This window comes from Martes martes (assembly GCF_963455335.1).
Source record: "Martes martes genome assembly, chromosome: 9".
Taxonomy (NCBI): domain Eukaryota; kingdom Metazoa; phylum Chordata; class Mammalia; order Carnivora; family Mustelidae; genus Martes; species Martes martes.
In genome coordinates, this window is record NC_137896.1 from 9268941 (window position 1) to 9294620 (window position 25680).

The 25680-nt window shown below is 44.4% G+C and overlaps 1 long non-coding RNA gene across 1 annotated transcript in view; it reads left to right on the forward strand.

Moving 5' to 3' along the window:
• Positions 1 to 9406: 9406 nt before the first annotated feature.
• Positions 9407 to 25680, forward strand: part of LOC308348941 — a 79452-nt gene continuing 63178 nt past the window's right edge. The window contains exon 1 of the long non-coding RNA XR_013967403.1: positions 9407 to 9627. This is a non-coding gene — a long non-coding RNA (uncharacterized lncRNA). The remainder of the gene's footprint in view (positions 9628 to 25680) is intronic.

Here is a 25680-nt window from a genome sequence, read left to right on the forward strand (position 1 = left end):
GGAAAAGCAACTCTGGTGACAAGTTTAAATTTGGTCACAATTCCACTTCTGGGAATCTACCAAGGACGTTGAAGGATAGACATGATAAATGCATTGTTCTTTCATTCACTTATCTATTTGTTGATTATAATAAATACTTATTGAGTGTCTTGTTGCCAGGCTCTGCTCTAGGGGCTGGGACACAGTGTCATGAAAGACACACCTTTTCTGCCAACATGAAGCCAACATTCTAGGAAGGACTCAACCATGTGCCCCCAGATGTCAGAGACGAGGGCTTAAAAAAAAGGCCAGGCAGGTAAGGAATAGAGGTGGAAGAGGGATCTAGAGAAAAATCAAGGGATACTCAGATCTTAATACAGGAAGGATACAGACCCCTGCATACCTGGAGGAAGAAGGTTCTGGAAACAGAGAACAGCAAGCACAAAGGCTTGTGGTTTGGAGCCCAACACAGGTGAAAGATATGCAGAAAAATATAGAGGGCTCCTATTTTTTGACAAGGGGAAAATGGAAATTAGCAGATGAGGCACTGAGGAACAGATGTCCTTGGGCGGTTAATCATGTTTACCCCAGCGCAAAGGACTGAAGAGAAAATCTTTCCGTTTTTCTTTATGAACAGGTATCTTTCTCTGTTTTTCCAATGAGCACGTATTATTTGTAATTTAGATGGAACAAACAAATGTTAAGAGTTCTGGAAGAATGAGAGTCTTTTCCTGAAAGAGTCTAGAACAGGATCTGGTAACAGTCACACAATAGACATTGAGGGCTGAATAATTCCAGATGGGGCCTGCCCTGGGGGAGGTTCACAGCATCCTTGCCTTCTATCTTCTAGATTCCAGCAGCACTGGCCAAGCTGTGACAACTGAAAATGTCCGCACACAGCGCCCGCCAGATGTCCTCTGAGGGTCCAAATGGCCACACAACCCCCCAGGCACCACCACGTTGGAGACCCACCGGTTTAGGGGAAACTTGGGCTCTGGAAGCAGCCTGCCCGGGTTCAAACCCCAGTCCTGTCCCTTGCAAGCTGGGAAGCCTGTTACTTATCCCGTTGTGCCTCAGTTTCCTTATCTGTAAAACAGACATCCTCATACTGTCTTGTGGGGAGTCTGTGAGGACGAAAGGGGCATGCACCTAGGACAGGTGTGGCACACGAGAGTACTGCGTGAGTGTGGTCACTGATGTGCATAGTGTCCCCCACCCCCCTGAGACACCTTCAGCAGGAGAGCCCCAGGCCAGCCTCACGTGCTCCCACTCTACCCGCCACCATCCGACCATCCGACCATCCGGGGGTTTTGGCCTGGGAGCGGGGCTCTGGGCCTGTGAAACAAGGAGAGGAAATGAGTGGCTCAAACTCATTGTTCAACCTGGGGAAACGCCCAGGTTAAGTGCTTCCTGTACCTTTTGTTTAAGGGGGAAAGTGAGCTGCGCTTTAACTCCCAGTGGACTGTGTCCCTGCGGGGATGGTTTTCTTCCCAGAAGCGGTTCCAAACCCGCCTGCGTGTGTCTTTTTCCAGAGTGGGTCGACCAAGAAATCGTGTTAGCCACCCTTCCTCCTCTCCCCACCTCTCTCTCTCTCTCTGTCTCTCTCTCTCTCTCTCTCACACACACACACACACACACACACACACACACTAGCTTATTTTCCCCAAAGCAAACCGCATTCCTCTAGAGGACCCACTCAGCCCCTGCCCCAATCTGGTCCGCATTTCACTTTGGTGGAAATTAGAAGCCATGCCACAATGCTTGAATTTGGAATGCCCTCCGTTTCCTTCGTTTTTTTTTTTCCCGATAAACATGGTTTTTGTTTTTTAACATTTCAACTCTCCTCATCAATGCTTTCCTTAATTATAAATATATATTTCAATATACACTTATATACATTTTAGGTATCATTTGTATGTATACACTATATGTTTAGTTGTAGATATGTTACTCATAAACATTTATTTATATTAATAACATTTTATATTGATGTACTTAAGTATATAATATATTCCATGTTGTGTATCATGGATGTGTGGATAGAAATATGTACATTCTGTGTAGTAAAAGCAGTGGTTCTCAACAGCGGCAGTTTTTGCCTCCTCCCCCTAACCCTCCTGGACATTCGTCAATATCTGGAGGTTTTTTTAATTTTTATTTATTATTATTATTTTTAAAGATTTTATTTATTTATTTGACAGACAGAGATCACAGGTAGGCAGAGAGGCAGCCAGGGAGTGAGGAAGGGAAGCAGGCTCCCTGCTGAGCAGAGAGCCTGATGTGGGGCTTGATCCCAGGACCCTGAGATCATGACCTGAGCCGAAGGGAGAGGCTTTAACCCACTGAGCCACCCAAGTGCCCCTATTTATTATTATTACTTTTAAAAGATTTTATTTGTTTATGACAGAGAGAGAGTGAGAGAGGGAACCAACCACGGGGGAGCGGGAGAGGGAGAAGCAGGCTTCCCACTGAGCAGGGAGCCCAACATGGGGCTCAATCCCACAATGCCGGGATCATGACCCAAGCCAAAGGCAGATGCTCAACAAGAGAGCCACCCAGGCGCCCCTCTGGAGCTTGTTTGTTTTTTTTTTTTTTTTTGAAGGATTTTATTTTTTAAGTAACCTTTCCACCCAACATGGAGCTCAAACTCACAACCCCAAGATCAAGAGCCAGCCAGGCACCTTTTCTGGGGATATTTTAGATTGTCGTGACCTAGAGTCCTGCTGCCAGTGTCTAGTGGGTAGAGACCAGAGATGCTACTAACCATCCTACAGTGCACAGCACAAGTCCCCAGCACAGACAGTTCTCTGGCCCAAAACGTCAATACTCCCCAGATTGTGAAATCCTGATTTAGACATATGAATTAAACCAATACACAACATCTGCTACGTGCTGACAATTTTACATACATCACGTCTTTTTCATCCTTTTTGCAACCCTTTTATCATTCCCATTTTGCAGATGAAGAAACTAAGGCAGAGTTACAGATCTTGCCCAAGCCCATACAGCTGATAAAAGGCAGAAAGCCAGGATCAGGACCCAGCCTGTCTAAACCCAGGAGCCAGAGTCTTACCTACTGTACCATGAGGCCGCGGAAAGCTACCCTGCGTAAACTGTCAGGCAGAAAAGGGCTGGCTCGGTTGGTAGAGCATGAGACTCTTCATCTCGGAGTCATGAGTTCAAGTCCCATGATGGGAACAGAGCTTACTTTTAAAAGCAGGGGGCACATTCAGGGCACCTGGGTGGCTCAGTTGGTTAAACATCTGCCTTTGGCGTAGGTCATGATCCCAGGGTCCTGGATTCAAGGCCCATGTCTGGCTCCCTGCTCAGCAGCGAGTCTGCTTCTCCCTCTGCCCCACCCCCCACTTATGCTCGCAGGCTCTCTATCTCTCCCCCAAATAAATAAATAAACAAATCTCGAGGTACCTGGGTGGCTCAGTCGTTAAGTGTCTGCCTTCCGCTCAGGTCATGATCCTGGAGTCTCGGATCAAGCCCCACATTGGGCTCTTTGCTCAGCGGGAAGCCTGCTTCTCCCTCTCCCACTCGCCCTACTTGTGTTCCCTCTCTCACTGTCTCTCTCTCTCTCTTTCTCTCTTTCAAATAAATTAATTAATTAAATCTTTTAAAATAAATAAGTAAAATATTTTTAAAAGGGGAGGCAAATATGACACACACATGCACGTACACACACCCCCGTGGTCTCCCATGGTAACATCTCACTGATATTTCCTCCATAGCTACTTACTATATCCTACAGTTTTATACCACCTTGTGCGGTTATTTGATTACCGGCTTTCGCCCTCACCCTATTGTTGCCTTCTTGAAAGCTACTTCTGTGCCCATTTCTTCCCCTCTGCTGAATTCTCACGTTAGCTAGAGCCCAGCATGTAAAGAGCCATCAATAACTATTTGCCAGGGGGATGGTTGGAGTGAGATTATGGGAAACCTTTCCTTCCTGTGGGATGGACACAATAATGCTTGAATTGGCTTATCAAATGCATTCCTTTTGAGGTCAGAAGCAAACAATATCTATGTTTCTACACACAAACTGTAGTCCATCCATCCAATGAAATATGGTGCAGCCTATGAAAATAAGGTTGTAGGTAAAGATTTAATGCATGGAATGCATATGATCGCACTGCCAGGGAGAGAGGGCTGGACAAGCGGTGGGAGGGGAGAGTTGTGTGGCTCTGCTTGTGTGTCGTTGTGGGCAGATGTAGAGAAAACAAGCTAAGAAATATGATTTCTTCTGGGGAAGTGGGACTACAGGTAATTTTTGCTGTCCTTTTTCTCTCTTTTTTTTTTTTTCGTTATTTTTTCTGGATTTGCTGCAGTGAGCATGTAATTAATTTTGTACTACAGTCAATTTTGTAAGATGACACACGCTCCGGAGAAGCATCACACTATGCAAAATTACACAATTAACACCATGGGGCTTATAGAAGAACTTCATCGGTGACACAGTAAAAAAAGATAGGAACCTAATATAAAGATGGATGCACAGTTTTACATCAAATTGGTAAAAAGTATATAAACATTACAAAAATAGCCCTTTACCTTGGAAAAAAACCCTCAGGTTTGTTTGTGGACGTGGGTGTTAGCTGGGAGCTGTTGTAAAGTGTGAAGGAGGCTCGCCTGATTTTGGACAAAAGAGGTGACAGTGGCGTGGACGGGTGTGGACAGTGACACACGCAGTGAATGGAAGGAGTGCGTGGGTGTTTGGATGTGCGCGTGCGCATTTTGCGTATCCCCCGCCCCCGCGTCTTTCCCCTGGGTGCGCTTTTGGGTGTTCACGTTGTGTTGTTGCTTGTGGACGAAATTACACCTAAGCCAATGCGAGGTGCGTGTTAGGCTTGAATCACATCCTCATAGATCGGTCGCATTGGAACAAATTTGTGTTTTTAAAACAAGTGCTAGAGGGGCGCCTGGGTGGCTCCGTGCGTTGAAGCCTCTGACTTCGGCTCAGGTCATGCTCCCGGGGTCCTGGGATGGAGCCCCTCATCAGGCTCTCTGCTCAATGGGAACCTGCTTCCCCCACTCCCCTGCCTGCCTCTCTGCCTACTTGTGATCTCTGTCTGTCAAGTAAATAAATAAAATCTTAAAAAAAAAAAAAAAAGAGCGTAGGCTCTCTCTGGGGCTCATGGCTGGCTCACTCGGTAGGTAGTGCATGCCACGCTTGATCTCAGGGTCCTGAGTTCCAGCCCCACATTGGGTGCGGCAATTACTTAAAAATAAAATCTTAAAGGAAGGAAAAAAGATGTGGGCTCTCCATATGCCTGGGGTCCAGCCCCAGCTTCACCACTTGCCAGCTGTGTGACTTGAGCAAGACACTTTACTTCTGTTTTCTCAGCCATAAAATAAAGGATAATCCAGGGCCCCTGGGTGGCTCAGTCTATTAAGCATCTGCCTTCAGCTCAGGTCATGATCTCAGATCCTGGGATCCAGCCCAGTGTCAGTGTAGGGCTCTCTGCTTGGTGGGGAGTCTGCTTCTCCCTCTCCCGCTGCCCCTCCCCATGCTTCTCTCTCTCTCTCTCTCTCTCAAATAAATAAAAATCTTTAAAAAGAAATAGAGGATAATCGTTGAGTTGTGCAGATGCCACAGGTAACCCACATGCAGGATCAGATCAGGTGAGTACTGAGTGCCTAATAAATGTCGGCGAATGAAATGATAATTGCCACTCACGGTGACCCAATATTGCTCGTAAGTACAATTTTCTGATCAGGAATAAAATCTAAACTAGCCGGATGCCATTATGTCTCAATTTTTCATACACACGAGCAGAAAATAGATGCAGTCAGGGTTCTCCAAACTTCAGATCATGCCCCCAGCAGCGAGGACATTTTTACCCTACTCCCCCAATATGGGATGCTTACTTAAGTTACAGCCTCTGCATAAGTTAGAGCTCCGCCCCTCCCCACACTGTAATAACCTCTCATGGAGCTCGGAGTAAGAGCCCAGGGGCTTAGGGCAGCCCCAGGAGCCTGCTCGAGATGAGCTAGCTTCCGGCGACTTCCCTGACTTCTCCTCCAAATCCATACGGCAAAGCCCCCCCGCCCCTCCCCCAACTCCGGCTTCCCTGCTTCTTTGCACACTTCAGTCGTGCTCTTGCCTGTGGCCCTTGGGGCTCGCCCCTTCCTCTGCCCCGGGAGGCTCTTGCCCCAGATCTCTGCAAGGCTTATTCACCTCCTTCAAATCCGCGCAGAGATGTGACCTTGCCAGTGAGGCCCCGCCCTGACCACCGATGTGAAATTGCACCCCCCCCCCACCCCGCCCCACAACTCTCGTCTCATTCCTCTTTCCTGCTTAAACATTTATACCTTCTCATACACGGTGTAAGTTAACACCCACATTTAGTATTTATCGTCTTTGCTCCCTGCTAAGAGGTAAGCTCCACGAGGCCAGGGAGTTGACCCCGTCACCAATGTAGCTCCGCCCACAGGGCGGGGCCTGGCGCATAGCAGGTGCTCAGTGAATGTTCCCGGCATTAAAACACTGAATGAGTTCCCGAATGAAAACCAAGTGTTTCCTTTATCCACATACAGCTATAGGTTACATCCAGAAAGACAGCTTTGTTTTGGTAGAAACTTCTAGTCGTGCTTCAAGATCCGTCTCTCTTTCTTCCACCCAGAGGAAAAAAAGACTGTGTTTCCTAGCCTGCTTTGTCGTTGAGGTAAAGGCATGGGACTAAGTTCTGGCCAACAGGATGGAGACAGAAGTGTCAAGATTCAGAGGGGTCGCTCTCCTCTGTCTAAGTCCCTTGCTGCCCGGAACTTGGCTGCTGCCAATCAGGCAGTGCGGTCAGCAGAACACAGAGGCAAAGACAGGATGGTTGGGTCCAAGGACTTCATCGCAGCCGGAGACCACCTACCTAGCTTTTAATGGAAAGAAAATAAACTTCTCTCTTGTCCGAGGCACTGATTTTACGGTTTTCTGTATCCTCCTCAGCTGCAAGTACATAACACACCTTCTTAAACTTGGAGTAAAAAATAAGTTAGGTTTCTGTTAAACTTCACTGTGCAATTTGGCAAGCTTTCCCCAAAACCCCATCCAGCATAGCAAGTCCCCGCAAGCTGCCTTCGGTCGCTGAGCCTCCAATTTCTAATATTCCCAGAATCTGAGTCATGCATACTCCCTGTGTTGTTACACATAATATATTATTGTGACTTTAATCAAGGACATGTTTTTTTCACTTGATATATTAGTGACCTTCCTTCTGGATCATCAGAAACAGCCAAGAATGTTATCGAGTATTGCAACACGTTATCTGTTCTTTCCTCTGGGGACCCGTATAAAATCAGAAGCTAGATCTACAGAGATACTGGCCCTTGCTTTCATTCGTTTCTGCATTTCTTTTCAAAAGGAATCCGTCTCCAAAGGCAGAGGAAGGAAATAAATACTATTGGCTGGGGTTTGCTACTGAAGCGATATAATTTACATAACAGCAAAATTACAACCTAGAATCCTAAGTAGCAATTATAATGTAAAAGAAAAAGACAAAATTTTACTCTTAAACCAACAGCAAAAATAAAGAGTGGAAAATGTTGGTAAACTTCACATGACATTTAAATAGTAATTTAAACTCAATTGCCTAGAGGAGGTGAAAAAAAAAACTACCAGGCATTCTCTGGACCTAAAATTGAAATAGAGGAAAACTCTCACAGACAGTAAATTCAATTCTGTAAGCCCCACAGTGGGAGACTAGATATGGAAGGGGCCCCAAAACTCATAGGAATGAGGCTGCAAATAAACTTTCTAAGCCTAATAATAGATACATTGTTCCCCCAAACAAACAAGCTAATGAGGAATTCTCATTTTGTGCTTGAAAACAATCCTGTTTTTATTCTCTTAGACACACTCAGTGAGGTTTTATGACCCTCGCCTCTGTCCTATGGGAAATATGGTTCACTCACGAATCATATTTTATTTTACTTTTAAAGATTTTATTTTTAAGTAATCTCTACACCCAGCATGGGGCTCAAACTCACAATCCTAAGACCAAGAGTCGCCCACCCCACCAACTGAGCCAGCCAGGAGCCCCATGAAGCATATTTTAATTGTAGGTAAATTATTGGTAAGCAAATTTTGGTCCTAAAAAAGTAAAAATTAAAAAAAAAAAGTGGGGCGCCTGAGTGGCACAGTGGGTTAAGCCTCTGCCTTTGGTTCGGGTCATGATCTCAGGGTCCTGGGATCGAGCCCCGCATCGGGCTCTCTGCTCAGCAGGGAGCCTGCTTCCTCCTCCCTCTCTCTCTGCCTGCCTCTCTGCCTACTTGTGATCTCTGTCTGTCAAATAAATAAATAGAATCTTTAAAAAATAAAACAAATTTGTGTAAGTAAAAGAACATGAGTTAAATTGTTATATGTATGTTAAGTAAAACATAAAATATTAAGTAAAACAGCTACTCAGACAAGTTGCCAGCTGTAATTGTTGGCAACCGCTACGAAGGTGCCCAGTGGGAAACACTGGACTGGAGGTCCTTCCCCCTCGCATGGCTTTCTGCCTTTTTACATCTTTTAGTGGGGAACTCCAGAATCGTGGTCCACAAACTACGGCCCACTGCTTGTTTTATATGACATACGTGTTACGCATGGTTTTTCCATTTTTTAAAAGATTTTTCTTGATTTATTTGTCAGAGAGAGAGCGGAAGCACGGAGAGCTGCAGGCAGAGGCAGAGGGAGAAGCAGCTCCCTGCCGAGCAAGGAGCCGGAGGCGGGACTCGATCCCAGCACCCTGGGATCACGACTGGAGCCAAAGGCAGAGGCTTCACCAACGGAGCCACCCAGGCATCCCTGGTTTTCCCATTTTTAAATGGTTGGGAAAAATCAAAAGAAGAAAAATAGCGGGGCGCCTGGGTGCCACAGCTGGTTGGGCCTCAGAGTCTTGGCCTCGGCTCAGGTTGTGGTCTCAGGGTTGCGAGATGGGGCCCCGCGTCAGACTCCAAGCTGAGTGTGGAGCCTGCTTGGGGTTCTCTTTCTCCCCCTCCTTCTGCCCCTCCTTGCCTGTGGTCTCTCTCTCTCTCTCTCTCAAATAAATAAATCTTTTTGAAAAAGAAGAATACTTCATGACACATGAGAATCATAGAAAATTTAAATTTTTTTAAACACGTTTTTTCTTTTCTTTAAAGATTTTATTTTTTTAACATATTTTTTCTTTTCTTTAAAGATTTTATTTTTAAATAATCTCTATACTCACATAAGGCTCGAACTCACAACCCTGAGATCGAGAGTTGTACCCTCTGCCAGCAGAGCCAGCCAGGCGCCGCTAAACCCATTTTTATTGGCGCACAGCCACACACGTTGTTTATGCCTTATGTTTGTTTTCTCAACATAAGGGCAGAGTTGAGACCCAAACAGTGCAAAGAGACTGCCAATGGGCACATATCCAACTACTGGCAAAGCTGTGTTTTTCCCACCTGTTGTGATACACCCAGGAAAGGAAAATGCCTTGCCTACCCGTAAGATTATTAACATATTGGGTGTGGGTGTTTTTGGTTTTTTTTTTTTTTTCAGATTTTGTACTTTGCAAAAATGCTTTTCTATTTATGGTTCATCTACCAATGAGCTCTCAGCCTCTTGCTTCTAAAGAGAGGAAGACGTGAGGAAGTACGACGAGGTGCCATTCTGAGTAGCTAAATACATTGAATGACATGGTAAGTATTTTGTTTTTATGTTTTTATTTAGTCTACTATAAAGGGAGTACATGTTCATCGAAGAAAATTAGAAAAATAGAGGAAAGGAAACTAGAAAAATCACCCGAAATCCTACTACTCAACTGTTTAACAACTGTTAACGTTTTAATGCACATACGTGTAAGTATTCATTTAAGCAGTAACCCATGATTAGACTGAAAACAGAGGCATTAGGAGATCAGAGTTCTCTGTGAACGCTGATGAACACGAATGTTTTTACCTCGAGGTTTAGAGTATGTAAGCTCAACTCAGGATGCCGACCGATAAGTATAAAAGCACAAAATCTTTTATGGTTTAGTTCGGTTGGATGGTAAGGTCTTTAATCACGCGGTCTGATAAGCTCACCTGGTTTTAACTTTCATGTCACCTGGTTGGTGAAATGCACGCTCACATAAAAAGATAACGTTCTGTTTACCGGGATTAATTACTCAGACTTTCCTCTCCTAACCTAACTTTTAGGTAGTACTTTTATTTGCATAATTAGAGGGTTACTTATAAGCTGGAAAAACAGGTTTGATTTAGTTCCGAAGTGTAACCACTGGCTACTTAGAAAACATTCCTCTTGCTTCCCGTGTGGGGTGATACTTGTGAAACCCGTAGCACCGGTTAGATTTCTTTGAAAATACACACATGGTAAGTTTAAGTTGGTTGTAATTGTGGAAGAAAAAAAGGTAGAATTAAAAAAATGTGGAGGTCGTGGAATGTGAGCATAATTTTAAATTTCTAGTTAAGTCTGTATTGTCTTAAATAATGAACAAACTTTTCTGAAGGTGAAATATGTAGGTTTATCATTTTAAATAATAAAATGACCTAAGATAGGGGACCAACAAGGAGGTAATTTTCGATTTTTAAAAAATTATAATAGAAAACTGGGGCTCTGGTCTGGCTCAGATGGAAGGGCATGTGACTCTTGATCTCGGGGTCGTGAGTTCAAACCTCACATTTGGCATAGAGATGACTTAATAATCAATAAAAACTTTTTAAAAATTATTATAGAAAACTGACAGCATAGCCTCTTGAATTTTACTGCATATGAAACAATTCTGATTTTGTGGGGTTTTTTTTTATTTTTTTATTTATTAGACACAGAGAGAGAGATCACAAGCAGGCAGAGAGGCAGGCAGAGAGAGGTGGGGGGAAGCAGGCTCCCTGCTGAGCAGAGAGCCCGATGCGGGGCTCGATCCCAGGACCCTGAGATCATGACCTGAGCCGAAGGCAGAGGCTTAACCCTCTGAGCCACCCAGGCGCCCCTGATTTTGTGTTTTTATTTATAGTCTTTCTTAATTTCTGTTAACCTTATGGGGGTATTTCTAATATTATATAGGATACATAACATTTATATATATACATACAAATATATTTTTCTATTTCTACAAAATGTAGATCATATTTTGTCAATTACCGTTATATTATAATCACTTTCCCATGCTCCTGCAAATCTTCTTCATGCTCATTTGCACAAGGTGAATATGATTTTACTTAATATCAATGTACCCAAGCTCATTTAATTATTGTTGCAATGTTAGGCATTGAGGTTTCTTTTCATCTGGGGGTAGACTGTAAGTAAATACAGTCTTTAAAAAAATGTTAAAGTTTAATTAAAATTAAATTATTAAAATTATTAAATTATTAAAATTAAAATATTAAATTAAAAAATATTTTTAAAAGTCTATAGAAATGCTTACAACAAGAGTCAAAAGGTACCTATCTGCAAGCAATAAGGGGTAACAGTGGGGGGCATGTCGATTTCTATTCAATAAATAAGTATCCATTCCCGGATCTTTGGGCTTTTGAATCACTCAGTGGGGAACTGCTCTCTCTCTCCTAGTAATGACAAATCCTACCAAAATTCACTCTCATTTTCAACACTGACTTCAGGTCTACAGGACATTTCCATCAATACATCATTCTTTTTGTTGCTGTTTATAATAATGGTTATTGAGTACCCAGTATGGACTTTATATTTGTCATCTAATCCAAGGGTCAGCAAACTTTGGGAAGAGTAAATACTGTAAGTTTTGCAAGCCGTACAGTCTGTGTGGCAACTGCTTGATCAGCCATCAGCATGAAAGCGACCAAAGGCAACGTGTAAAGGAATGGGTGGGCTCTGTGCCAACAAGACTTCACGGACACCGAAATTTGGATTTCATATAATTTTCGTGTGTTATAAAATACTCTTCTTCTTTTGATTCTTTTCCCCCATCCATTTAAAGATGCAAAAACCATTCTTAGCTCACAGTCATATGCAAACAGATGTGGAGCATACTCGGCCCAAGGACCACAGTTTGTTCAAGCCTATTCTAACCTAGTCTCACCAGAGCTACAGGTGGGAATTCCTCTGCAGCATTTTGCAGAAACTGAAGCTCAGAAAGTCTAAATAACTTGCCCAAGAGCACACGGCCAGAGAGTGACCAGGCCAGGATTTAAACCCAGCCCGCTGGAGCACCTGGCTGGCTCAGACGGTGGGGCATGCAACTCTTGATCTTGGGGTCGTCGGTTCGAGCCCCACATTGGGTGTAGACATTACTTAAAAATACAAATCTCTGGGGCACCTGAGTGGCTCAATCGGTTACGCGTCTGCTCAGATCATGATCTCTGGGTCCTGGGACTGAGCCCCACATCAGGTTCCCTGCTCAGCAAGGAGTCTGCTTCTCCCTCTCCCCCTCTGCTACTTCCAGTGCTCTCGCTCGCTCTCTCTCAGATAAATAAATAAAATCTTAAAAAAAATTTTTTTTTCATCTTAAAAAAAAAAAAAAAGAAATCTAAACTCAGCTCACTGACAGCCGGGCTCATGCCTTTTCAGAGCTGGGTGGTCGGGAGCAATCACGTGACTTCTCTAACCCTTAGTCTTCTCCTCTACAAAACGGGAATCAAGAAACCAGTACCTTTCCATCAAGCTGCCCTGAGAGTTGGATGCAACAAAGCATGTTCTTGGCAATATGAAGAGGTAAAAAAATGAAACCAGGTATTATTATCTTATGTAACAATTCCTTCTCTAGCGAGAGGTAGTTTGGAACAGTGGCTGAAAGTGCGGACTCGGGAATTAGACTGGGCTTAAATCCAGTCTTTGCCAGGACCTTAAACAATGTATGAGTTAACTCTATTTTAGTTTATTTTATTTTTTAAATTTTGAAATGATAGTATGTTCTTACATCTTCTCTTCCTGCACTTCAGGGAACAGGTCACAATGGCAGGATCTGCTTAACGCAGTGCTGACCCTGTGCACACAGACATGAGCTCCAAAAATGGTTGTGAATGAATGAATGGATGAATGAGGAAACAAATACATGAAGGAGCCAAAATCAGAATTTGAAGGTGATTTTCTTGACACCTGCTACCCAAAAGCCATCTTTGTCTCTTTATAATACATTCACTTCATCCTCCAAGTAGGTGGTGGTCAAAATAGACGTCATCCTGGTGGGTCCTAACTGATGTCCAATAAATGCGCAGAGGTAGAGTTCCTACATCCTAGAGGATCGTGTAGGCCCAGCTACGCAGAAACGCACTTTCTGAGTTAGAACCGGAAGAAACTGGACAGACGACCTCTTTGGGCGGTTCCCCCAGAATTTCAGGTGTCTTAGATCATTAGAATTTCCCAAGAAAATGTGTTTTGTAAGATATGGAATGTCCAGCTGTTTATTGTACAAGCCAAAAGGATGTTGAATCAAAAGAGTGGCATCTATCTGGGGCACCTGGGTGGCCCAGTCAGTTGAGCGTGTGACTCTTGATTTCGGCTCGGATCATGATCTCAGGGTTGTGAGTTTGAGCCTGACGTGGAACTCTGCCCTGGGTGTGGAGCCTGCCTGAGTTTCTCTCCCTCTCCCTTTGCCCCTCCCCCTCAACTCTCAAAAAGAAAAAAGAGTAGCATCTATCAACACCATCATTCTGTTTAAAAACAGATATTGTAGAGAGGCCTGGTGGCTCAGTTGGTCTGCCTTTGGCTCAGGTCATGATCCTGGGGTCCTGGGATCGAGCCCTGCATGAGGCTCCTTGCTCCATGGGGAGCCTGCTTCTCCATCTGCCTGCCGCTCGCCCTGCTTGTGCTCTCACTCTCTCGAATAAATAAAATCTTTTTAAAAATTTTAAAATTTTTAAATTTAAAAATTTAAATTTTTAAAGGCTCAAGGGGAGACCCCTTCCTGCCTCTTCCTGCTCTCAACGCATCCCTCCGACCTAAGCTGCCGTCTTCTCACCGTCTTCATCTCTGTATCTCTGCCTTCTCTTTCTTTTCTTTCTTTCTTTGTTTTTTTTTAAGATTTTATTTTTACGTCCTCTCTACACCCAACGTGGGGCCCGAACTCACGAGTCTGAGGTGGAGAGCACAGGCTCTACCAGCTGAGCCAGCCAGGAAGCCCCGTCTTCGCTTCTCTTGAGGACTTTTGTCCTCACATTTAGGGCCCATCCAGATAATCCAGGATCATCTCATCTCGAGACCCTTAACTTTACTACGTGTGCTAAGATCTTTTTTCCTAATAAGGTCCAGGATTCCAGGCGGCTTAGGACTTGGACCTATCTTTTGGGGGAACCACAATTCAACCCCCTACAGTTTTACAGCTTATTAGTAGTAGGGCCAGAACTAAGGCTTAAGTGTTCGGACTCCCAGTAGTATTAATGAACCTCTCTAAATTTCTTTTTTTTTTTTTTTCCCTTAAGATTTTATTTATTTGAGAGAGAAAGAGAGTATGAGTGGGGGTGGGGGGTGGTGATGGGAGAGGGAGAGTCGGACTCCCCACTGAGCAGGGAGCCCATCGCAGAGCTCAATCCCAGGACCCTGAGATCATGACCTAAGCGGAAGGCAGACGCTTCACCAACTGAACCACCCAGGCACCCCTAACCTCTCTAAATCTCAACATCCTTGGGGTGCCTGGTGGCTCAGTGGGTTAAAACCTCTGCCTTTGGCTCAGGTCATGATCCCAGGGTTCTGGGATCAAGCCCTGCATCGGGCTCTCTGCTCAGCAGGGAGCCTGCTTCCTCCTCTCTCTCTCTCTCTCTCTCTCTCTCTCTCCCTGCCTACTTGTGATCTCTGTCAAATAAATAAAATCTTTTAAAATAAATAAATAAATAAATCTCAACATCCTTATCTGTAAAATGGGCCTAACTCAGGGGTCCACCTCATTGGGTCACTGGGTTCATAGCAACCCAGTGTGTGATTCCAGTTTTATACACCAAAGTACTCTGCACAATGCCTGGCTTAGAGCAGATGTTCTGGAAATGTCAACTGTTGCTCTCCCTGCCATCACTACCACCTGCCTCACGACCATCAGCTCCTCTCCGAAACTAAGCCAACATCACATCTCTAGGGAAGGATTGCTTTAAGCCACTAGCTGGATGCTAAAACCACCCGTTCAGTTCTTTGTCGTGTAGTATTACTTCTCCCCCAGTACAGTGGTGCGGACTGTGCGGCCACGGCCCATCTTGGAAAGAGAACTAGTGAGTAACGACAGATGGCACCCAGCGTACTTTTCTCTTCATTCCCTGGAAACCAGCCAGAAAGGTGGCATTTCTTTTTCTCACAATTAAACTCTCCACTCCTGACGTCAGTGTTCAGCTGCTTTTAAGCCGGCAGGATGGTCTTGGGAAGAATTTCAACCTGGAAGAAAAGGTGTTCTGTGCAACTCTCACCTTCTAGAAACTTCTAACTGGGAGCAATTTACATACAAATTGATTTCATGCCCTTTCCTTTGTCAAGCTTACGGCTCTTTAAATTTATCTCTTTCCATCTTTAGTAACCCCCATTGAGTTACTAGTTAAAATACACCCTGCTTGTCTCACTAATTGAACTATCTGTAATTGGACATCTTCATTACCAGGCATATTTTTGTAATGGAACGATCCCACCTGGCAGGTTAGCATCTCACCGTATCTCACTGGCAGCAGCAAGGCAACTGTAAAGCCTGAAATGTGAAGACACGGGGAGAGTCTAGGGACTTCTCAAGTGAGTGGCGATCGTCCAGCGTCACAAGTGATGTTTTCCTGAAACGGTGCTGTGGCTGAAGTTCTTACCTACCCAGCTGCCTTTTCCCCTTTCTTGCTTGCTATCAGATCGAGAGTTTTATTCAGGCATCTGGAGGTGGACACTCAAGGAAAGTAAGCCTCCACGACGTTTACAGCCAGCCATCAAGCCCTTTTGCCAGAGATAGTTCTAGAAGTGGGCATGTAACCTAGTCTTGGCCGCAGAGATAAAAGGGGAACACTACACAGAGATAAAAAGGGGGATACTACTAAGGGGGCTCTGCAGAAAGGTTTTCCTCCACTATAAAGATGGATGCTCAAGGATAGATGCCTCCTTTCCTGCCTTTGACCCTGCTGTGGGAGGAAGGGCTGGGGCTTCGGCAGCTGTCCTGTGACCATGAGGACACTCGCTCACAGACCAAGCCAATCTGATGGATGATGGGCTGGAAGGATGGAGAAGGCTGGTTTCTAGATGGTACAGATGATCTCCTGAACCAGTCCTCGAGCAGATTCTTGCTAACTAAAATAAAACATACCCTTGTTATTTGAGCCAAGTTTAGACCACTGGCTGGTACTTACAGTTGAAAACATTCTGATGCAGGGATAGTCATAGCGTTTTCCTCTCCTGACTCACTTGACAGAGTGAGAAATGCAAGTGCCTTCAACTTTACATAAGGCATATGATCGTACAGCAGTCTTGAGGCATTTGTGTGACTGAACCGTGCCCTGGTAGACACGGTATAATCCCTAACAGGAGACAATTTCTTAGTTTTTAAATTTTCCATATATATATATTTTTTTTACTGTCTTTCAAAGTGCATGGAGAGACTGAATTACAGATTTGAGTTCAAATTCCAGCCTTATCACTTATTAGCTGTGTGACTTGGGTAAAGTTGCTTAGCTTCTCTGAGCCTAACCTGCCATCCATGAAGGAAAGATAGGACTGTATCTGACCCACCCACCTCCCCCGGGTTCCTGGAAGGAGACAGGGAGCTAATATTTTAAAGAACTTAACACAGTGGCTGGCAAAGGTACGCTCACAATAGGCACAGTTCTTTAGGTTTGTTTTTTTTTTTTTAATTAAAAAAATTTTTTTAAAGATTTTATTTATGTATTTGACAGACAGAGATCACAAGTAGGCAGAGAGGCAGGCAGAGAGAGAGGAGGAAGCAGGCTCCCCGCCGAGCAGAGAGCCCGATGCGGGGCTCGATCCCAGGACCCTGGGATCATGACCTGAGCCGAAGGCAGAGGCTTTAACACACTGAGCCACCCTGGCACCCCAGTTCTTTGGGTTTTAAACATGAACGCACTCAATCAGATGCAAATGGATTCCAGTTGTGTTTTAGAAGAAAGGAATCATTTGTCAAGGGAAAATAAAGAGCTGCATAAGTAATTGCTCTTTTTAGATTTCTTTCTTGCGATTGCAAAGGGGAGATCACATCTAGTATTCTTTTTACTGTGACCACAGATTTAAACCAGACTCAGAGTTCCCAAAAAAGCATATCCTTAAAATTACCCCTAGTTCATTTCTGCTGAGCCAACAAACACAACTGTTATCACGAGGTCCTAACTATAAATTCCTTCCTGCATATCTTTTATATAATCTGTGTTTTAAGTCTTGGGACTGTTATCTTAGAATCTCAATGGTTTATTTGAAAATCATCTTGTTTATGTCATCTTCTTATAACTATAGAGTAAGCGTATTGTTGAGATAGTAATGACCTTCTGAAACTAAATCAAGGAATTATTGCCTAAGTAAAGAAAAATATGTTTCCTCCAGGCTGCTGAAAGTTGGCCATTCAGGTTTGGTTAGCTTAAAACATCTCAAATGTCATTGTCCCTTTTCTAAAGTTTGCTGAAATTCTTCTGCTGTTTGTGAAGGACTGTAGACAGAAGATATTTTTTCCTTAGTTTTTGCCTTTTGGACTTCGACTAACTGGTATTGACACTGAATAGTATCTTCCTTAAATGGAGCATCAAGCACTAGCCTGTTCCATCTACTTGCTAATCCTCTCCTGTGTGACTTTTGGTTTCTTGCTTGACCTCTCTGTGCTTCGTTCAGTTTCCCACCCGTAAACCGAGGGCTGTGATAGCCGCCACAGACAGGCGTATGGTGAGCTTTAAATGATTTAATCCAAAACGTAGTTAATAGAGTTGCCGGCCCAGAGTAAATACTTGCATTATATGAACATTACATTTATGGGAGAATTCTATCAGAGGAGCTGAGAAAATTAAAGACAGAGAATAAGGTTACAAGCGTACGTGATTCCACAGGGACATGCTCAAGGGGTCCTGGTGTGACTCTGGGGGGAGAGCCTCTGGCTGTGCCTCATTTTCAGGGCTCAGCAGCTCCCCTCCAGGGCCCAGGTGTCTAAAAATGCACCGTAACGGGGCTGTCTTCTCCACACCTGTAACCAGCTCTCCCAGCACCTGTTCAAAGAGACAACTGTTCAGAGCTGTCCATCCTGAAACTGGGGTCTTCCTTAAGGGATTTTGGATGTCATTTTGACCCTGGGTTTCACCGATCATAATTCAAACCTTTTTGCCCACTTTTTCACATCTCTGACATCAGGACACCCCCATAATCAATAGTGCGCCATAGGGTGATTGAAAGCATTTTCTCTTCTGTTGTGATATAGAAAAGGATGGCATTCATATATGCAACGGTCACTCTGAATGCCGACTTTGATCCTCAGCACAAAATCTACCTCCATTGTGAACGTCCCCTATTGGGATTGTTACAACTTCAGCCTTCGCCTACATCGTTCACTCCCAGAATACATCGCTTTTGGGGCTGTATTCCCAACTCAAATTTCACGGTCACGCAGCTCCGGCCGTGACAATCAGCTTCTCCGTGGCTGGATTTTTCCACATTAGACATCTTTCTACTTGCTGCCCTCACCGAGCTATCCTGAGGGAAGGCCGAGCGTGTGGGAGAGATACAGCCTCCTTCTATGAACCCTACATTCATTCAAAGACGAAACCAAACCAAAGAAAACCATCGCGAGCCACCTCAGCCATTGCCTCCGTGAAAATCAAGTCCGAGCGGGTTTGTGAACAAAAGATGGCCAACGTGAACTTAACTTGGTGGTCTGGAAATGGAAGCAAAAAACCAGAAATATTCCCCCCAACGGCTCTGGTGAAACAGTGTTCTCTAGCACCCCTACCTAGCCCTGAAATGGCAATCAGTTTGGATATAAGAAAAGGTCTTGATGGGAAAAATAGAAAAAACTACCACCTGATAAATGAGTACAAAACAGGACCCCTGTAACTTAAGAAGCGTCATTTCCATCACAAGTCACTAACCAGAGGGATTTATCTGCGGCCCCTACAAAGATACTAAACGGAATAGCGCCCCCCCACCTCCCCCCACCCTCCCCGCTGCATTTAACGATGCAGCCCTCCTCATCCCTCCCAGATGCTCGGTGTTCTGGGATAAAAATACACTCGAAAGAACACATAAAAGACTCTGAAGGAGCACTTTACTTCCTCCTCCGTAACTGGGGAACAGTAATAATAATTTCTATCTTGCCAGAGTTGTGCGAAGAAAATTCCCGGAGACGGATTCTAGGAAAGCCCCTTTCAAATGTAAATCCCTACAGCATTTGTGTTATCAATAGACCTTAAGAGACCTTCAGACCCAGGCTGCCCAGGAGAAATATAATGGGAGCCACATGTGTAATTTTAAACTTTCTAGAAGCTCTCTTTTAAAAAGGTAAAAAGAAACAGGTGAGATTAATTATAATAATATATTTTATGTAACCGGATATAGCTTAACATGTTATCAATACAAAAAATTATTAATTTGATATTTTACATTCTTTTCTTTTTTCATATTCATTCTTTGAAATCTGGTGTATGCTTTACATGTACAGCACATCCCAACCCGGACCGATCACATCTCAAGCGTTGACTAGCCATGTGTCCCTGGCAGTTACCATGATGGACAGGACAAGGTCAAGAGACAACCTGTAGGAAGGACTTCCACCTCCTTCTCCTTACTTCCATTAGGAAAAAAAGTTTTTGGGGGGCGCTCGGGTGGCTCAGTGGGTTAAAGCCTCTGTCTTTGGCTCAGGTCATGATCCCAGGTCCTGGGATGGAGCCCCGCATCGGGCTCTCTGCTCAGCGGGGAGCCTGCTTCCCCCCGCCCCACCTGCCTCTCTGCCTACTTGTGACCTCTGTCTGTCAAATAAATAAATACAATCTTTAAAAAAAAAGTGTTTTTTCTCTTTTAAAGATTGTATTTATTTATTTGTCCAAGACAGAGAGCAAGCACACACACCAGCAAGGGGAGCAGCAGGCAGAGGGAGAAGCAGACTCCCCCTGAGCGGGGAGCCCGATGCGGGACTCGATCCTAGGATACTGGGATCATGACCTGAGCCGAAGGCAGCTGTTTAACCCACTGAACCTCCCAGGTGGCCCTCAAAAAAGTTTTTTTTAGTTAAAGATTTTAAAGTTGCTGAATAGATATTGCAAATACGTATTACAAAACCTCAACGGGTACAAAATTCTGTACAGTATAAAGTAAACCCCGCTTCTTACTCTGTCTTCCAGAAACAGCTTTCCTCCCCAGAGGCAGTCACAGTTAATAGATTCTACGATTGTCTTGTCTCCTTCCAGAGACGTTCGAAACAAATCAAAGCATAAATGTACCTAGAAGTATACACAAACATACCTAGATAGACACACATACCGCTACGTATTGTTTTTTACCCTTTTCCACAAAAACATGAGTGTGCTCTATTGACTGTTCTATACCTTGATTTTATTCACGTAACACTAACACTCTTAGTTACTAGTTGTGTACCAACCGGGGAAGTTACTGGATTTCTGTGTCTCTGTTGCCTCATCTGGGAGCGGGGGTAATAATACCAAAATCCTACTCCTGTATCTTAACTAACTGGAATTTAACTAAAAAGTTATAAAACAAAACAAAACCAAACCTACTCCAGAGGGTTGTTGAGAAGATGACGTGAGTCAAGGGGGCACCTGGGTGGCTCAGTCGGTTAAGTATCCGACTCCTGATTTCAAGTCACGATCTCAGGGTTGTGAGACCAAGCCCTGCGATGGGCTCTGCGCTCAGCGAGGAGTCAGCTTGAGAGTCTCTCTCTCTCTCTCCCTCCACTCCTCCCCCCACTTGCACTGACTCCCATTCTCTCTCTCTCTCTCTCTCAAATAAATAAATAAAACATTTAAATGAGTTAAGAAGTACACGAGACTTTAACAATGTATGGCATGTTCAATACATGTTAGACATCTTTTCCAGTGGCTACAAACTATCCCCCTGGTGCCTCTTCCTGTAACTGACAGAGACAGTCCCCTGTAATTGACACTTAGTTTGCTTTTCTTCGTCCAATCTTTGCTCTCCCAAGAATGCCATAATGACTAGCTCTGTGCAGAGGTCAGGTTGGCCATGAGCAAGTACACTAGAGGATAACCCCAGGACTGAAATTTCTCCGTTCAAGGGTATGTGCCTGTTTAATTTGGGTTTTGCTGCCAAGTTATCTTCCCAGGAGACCTCACTAGTTGAGAGTCCCTCCCGCCAGTGGCATGGGAGGTGGGCCTGCTTCCCGCAGCCTCAGGCTCACGGGACCCACCAACACTGGCTTCTCCTCTGCCCACTCAAGAGATGGGAAATGGTCCCACATCGTGGTTTCCGTTTGTCCTTCTCTCGCTGCGGTGAGGCTGGGTGTCTTCATACGTCTAAGACTTACCTGAATTTCCTTTCCTGGGATATTCTGCTCATTTTTCTACTGGATTATTGGACTAAGCCTTTTTAATCCCTGTCTCCCTCCCTGGTCCCTCCTAGACCTCTCCCCACAGACCACCTGGATGACTTTCCCCCCATCCCTCCCTGGCAGTAATCCAGATGTCCTTTCTGTTGTCGTCTTGAGCTGTGATTTCAATCCCATATTGTTAAGTTTTCACACAGGAATAGCATATGTCTTTGGCCAAAATGTGTCTCCAGGGCAGAAATGGGCTTCTTCGTGTTCCAAGAATGCCTGGCAGTGGGCATGTATCAGGCAGGCATTTGATGCATACTTTGCAGGTGTATTTAAAAAAAAAACCAAACTCAGTTGGCAGATTGCTATAGAAAAAAAACATCACTTTCCCAGCATTTTGTTTTTCAAATTATTTAAATTATTCTGTTTACTCCATCATTAAAAGTATCAAATTATTAACCATTATTAACCATTATTGTTGTATTAAATTGTTAAAATTAACTATTAAAACCAGAGTTTTATTATTCAATTATTAAAATTCAAGAACTTTAAGAGCAGATATAGTTCCATCCTCCCCAAAGAGGACCATTTTAAACAGTTTGGTAAACGCTTTTAAATATTTTCCCTATGATTATACAAACATACATTAAAAAGTATAGGACTGTGGGGCACCTGGGTAGCTCAGTTGGTTCAGCTGCCGACTCTTGATCTCAGATCTTGATCCCAGGGTCATGAGTTCAGGCCCCAAGCTGGGCTCCACACTGGATGTGGAGCCTACTTAAACAAACAAACAAACAAACAAAAAACAGTTGTAACTCTTATTTCAATCATTTATCCAACAGATAGTTACTGAGTACCTACTATGTGCCAGGCACCATGTTTTTTTGTTTGACTGTGTGTTTGTTTATTTTTTGTTTGTTTTTTAGCAAGTGATTTCTATGATCAAGAAAGTTTACGTGGGGCATCTGGGTGGCTCAGTGGGTTAAAGTCTCTGCCTTCAGCTCAGGTCATGATCCCAGCGTCCTGGGATGGAGCCCCGCATTGGGCTCTCCGCTCAGCAGGGAGCCTGCTTCCCCCCCCCCCATCTCTGCCTGCCTCTCTGCCTACTTGTGATCTCTGTCTGTCAAATAAATAAATAAAATCTTTTTTTAAAAAAAAGTTTATGTAACAATGAGATAGTCACAGAATCCTGGGTTTGGAATAAACGTCCTGATTTCTTTCCCCGTCTCCAAACAGAGCATACAATGCATCTAAGTCAGTCTAAAACCTATTGTATAGGGCTTCTGGGTGGCTCAGTTGGTTAAGCGTCTGCCTTTGGCTCAGGTCATGATCCCACCGTCCTGGGGGGTCGAGCCCCATTCCCTGAGCTCTCCGCTCAGTGGGGAGCCTGATTCTCCCTCTCCCTGCCGCTCCCCCTGTTTGTGTGCTGCTCTCTGTCAAATAAATTTTTTAAAATAGGCCTCCAGTGAAAGACTCTTCCCTGCGATCTTTAGCAAACCTCTCCTGGAGTTCGCTAGCTCTGTTCTTTGGAGGAAATGATCCATAGAACAGATAATAAATGAAGCAGTAAAATGCTCATAGCATGCACCTGTGTCAAGGAAATGAACCATGGAGGGGGGGCGTATTAAATTTAAGAGATATAGTCAAATCAGAGTCTGGGTCCCCATCATGGTTAATCTGCTTTTGCAGACATATAATTTTTGCAAAGAAGACATTTAGCCCCTCTGAGCCTTCATTTTCAGAGGAGTCCTAAAAGCCAGTGTACAGGGGGTGGACATCAAGTATGATCAGAAATTAACCTTAAAAAAAAAAAAAAAAGGCCCAACCTTGAACATCCTTTCCGCTATGATAGGATAGCAGGGAGGGACCAGACAAAACTCGGGACCAGGGAAAGCATCGTGCTCTCTTCCCTGGACTGGTGCACATGACCGCCTGTGTCACGTGAACCATTCTTCCTTTTCTCTTTTGTCCCCACACACATATACAGGATTCAGGGAGGTGAAACGCTCCTAGAGGTTACTGCATTTTGTAGAAACTACCTGCTATGTTTTTCCCGATGATTAAATCTGTCACTCACGTCAGGCAACTAATTCAGCGCCCGGCGTAGAGTAAACATCCTACGAATGTTGGCTCTGATCACTACCACTACTTTGACACTACGAGAAGAAAATTTTCTCTCTGTGAAGCCAGGTTTCACATTTGGTCCTGCCTTAGTCACCCCAGCCCACCTCCAGCAAAACTGCAGACCTAGAATTCTGTCTTCATTCCCTGAGCAGGTTTCCTGGAACAGTCACTGGCACGTAACAAGCGATCAGCAAACACTTGTTGAATGAATTAAAAAATCTCCAGTTTAAAAGGGATAAAAAGCCAAATGGAGGGGCGCCTGGGTGGCTCAGTCAGTTAAGCAGCTGCCTTCGGCTCAGGTCATGATCCGAGGTTCCTGGGATCGAGCCCCGCATCAGGCTCCCTGCTTGGTAGGGAGTCTGCTTCTCCCTCTGCCTCTGCCCCTCCCCCTGTTTGTGGTCCCTCTCTATCTCTCTGTCAAATAAATAAATAAAATCCTTTAAAAAAAAAAAAAAGAGCAAAATGAAGGAGGAGGGTTATCTGACAGAACACCTGCCTATTACTGTGAAGATCAAAAATGATAATAATAAGTCTAATGTTCAATAAATAATGTTCAATAAATGTCTAAACTGGCTTTAGCTTTTTTTTTTTAAGATTTTATTTATTTATTTGCGAGAGAGGGAGAGACAGCATGAGAGAGGGGTGAGGGCCAAAGGGAGAAGCAGACTCCCCACTGAGCAGGGAGTCTGATGCGGGGCTCAATCCTGGACTCTGGGATCATGACCTGAGCCAAAGTCAGACACTGAACAGACTGAGCCACCCAGGTACCCCTGGCTTTAGCTGTTCCAAAAAGCCATACACTCTTTCTTCTATCAATATTTTTTATATTCCTACCCTGTGCCAGGCTCTGAACTAGGACCAGAGGTGCAGCGGTGAACAAGACCAGACAAGAGGCCTCATAGACCCGTGGGGAGAAAGCAATAAAAAGAAGTACAATCAAAACGATGCTTTCAGATTTCAAAGTTCCATGAAGGAAATAAACAGAGAGATGGGATAGAGAATGACTTCCGAGGAAACTAACCTATACAGGGATTCGGGAAAGGGCTCCCAGGAGGGGACATGTGCAGTGAGGTCTAGGGTAGTAACTTAATGTCAGTATCCAACAATAGCAAAAATAAAAATGTGTAGGGGCGCCTGCGTGACTCAGTCGGTTGAGTGTCCTTACTCCTGATCTCAGCTCAGGTCATGATCTCACGGTCATGCCATCAAGCTCTACATAGGGCTCCGTGCTCAGTGGGGAGTCTGCTTGAGAGTCTCTCCCTCTCCCTCTCCCTGTGTCCCACCCCCACAGTCTCTCTCTCAAATAAATAAATAATTTTTTTTTAAGATTTTATTTATTCATTTGAGAGAGACAGAGACAGAGAGAGCATAGGCAAGGGGAGAGGCAGAAGGAGAGAGGGAAGCAGATGCCCCGCTGAGGTGGGAGCCCAACCAGATCCCAGGACCTGAGCCAAAGGCAGATGCTTAATCATCTGAGCCACCCAGGCGCCCCTAAAATAAATAAATAAATAAATAAATAAGTGTAAAGGTGTGGTATTGTGTAAACTAAACAGCTTCATTTTCATTCTCCCCTTTAAAGAAAAAGCAAGGGGCACCTGGGTGGCTCAGTGGGTTAAGCCTCTGCCTTCGGCTCGGGTCATGATCTCAGGGTCCTGGGATCAAGTCCCACATCGGGCTCTCTGCGCGGCAGGGAGCCTGCTTCCCTCTCTCTCTCTCTCTCTGCCTGCCTCTCTGCCTACTTGTGATCTCTCTCTCTGTCAAATAAACAAAATCTTAAAAAAAGAAAAGAAAAGAAAAGAAAAAGCAAGGCTGAGCCTTTAAAAGTCTGTACCATGTTCTAGAAGAAGTATGGACAGAGGGACTTGTTTGGGACTTGATAGAACTCTTTGGAGAATGGATGACGTCGAGTTAAAGTGGAAGGTGTGAGTTCCCTACAACCCAACACTTCTAGGTCTACTTATATTCTTTCTTCATTTTTTTTTAAGAGATTTCATTCGGTTAAGTAATCTCTTCCCCCAACGTAGGACTTGAACGTACAACCCCGAGATCAAAAGTCACGTGTTCGGGGCGCCTGGGTGGCTCAGTGGGTTAAAGCCTCTGCCTTCGGCTCAGGTCATGATCCCAGGGTCCTGGGATCGAGCCCCGCATCGGGCTCTCTGCTCAGCGGGGAGCCTGCTTCCTCCTCCCCACTCTCTGCCTGCCTCTCTGCCTACTT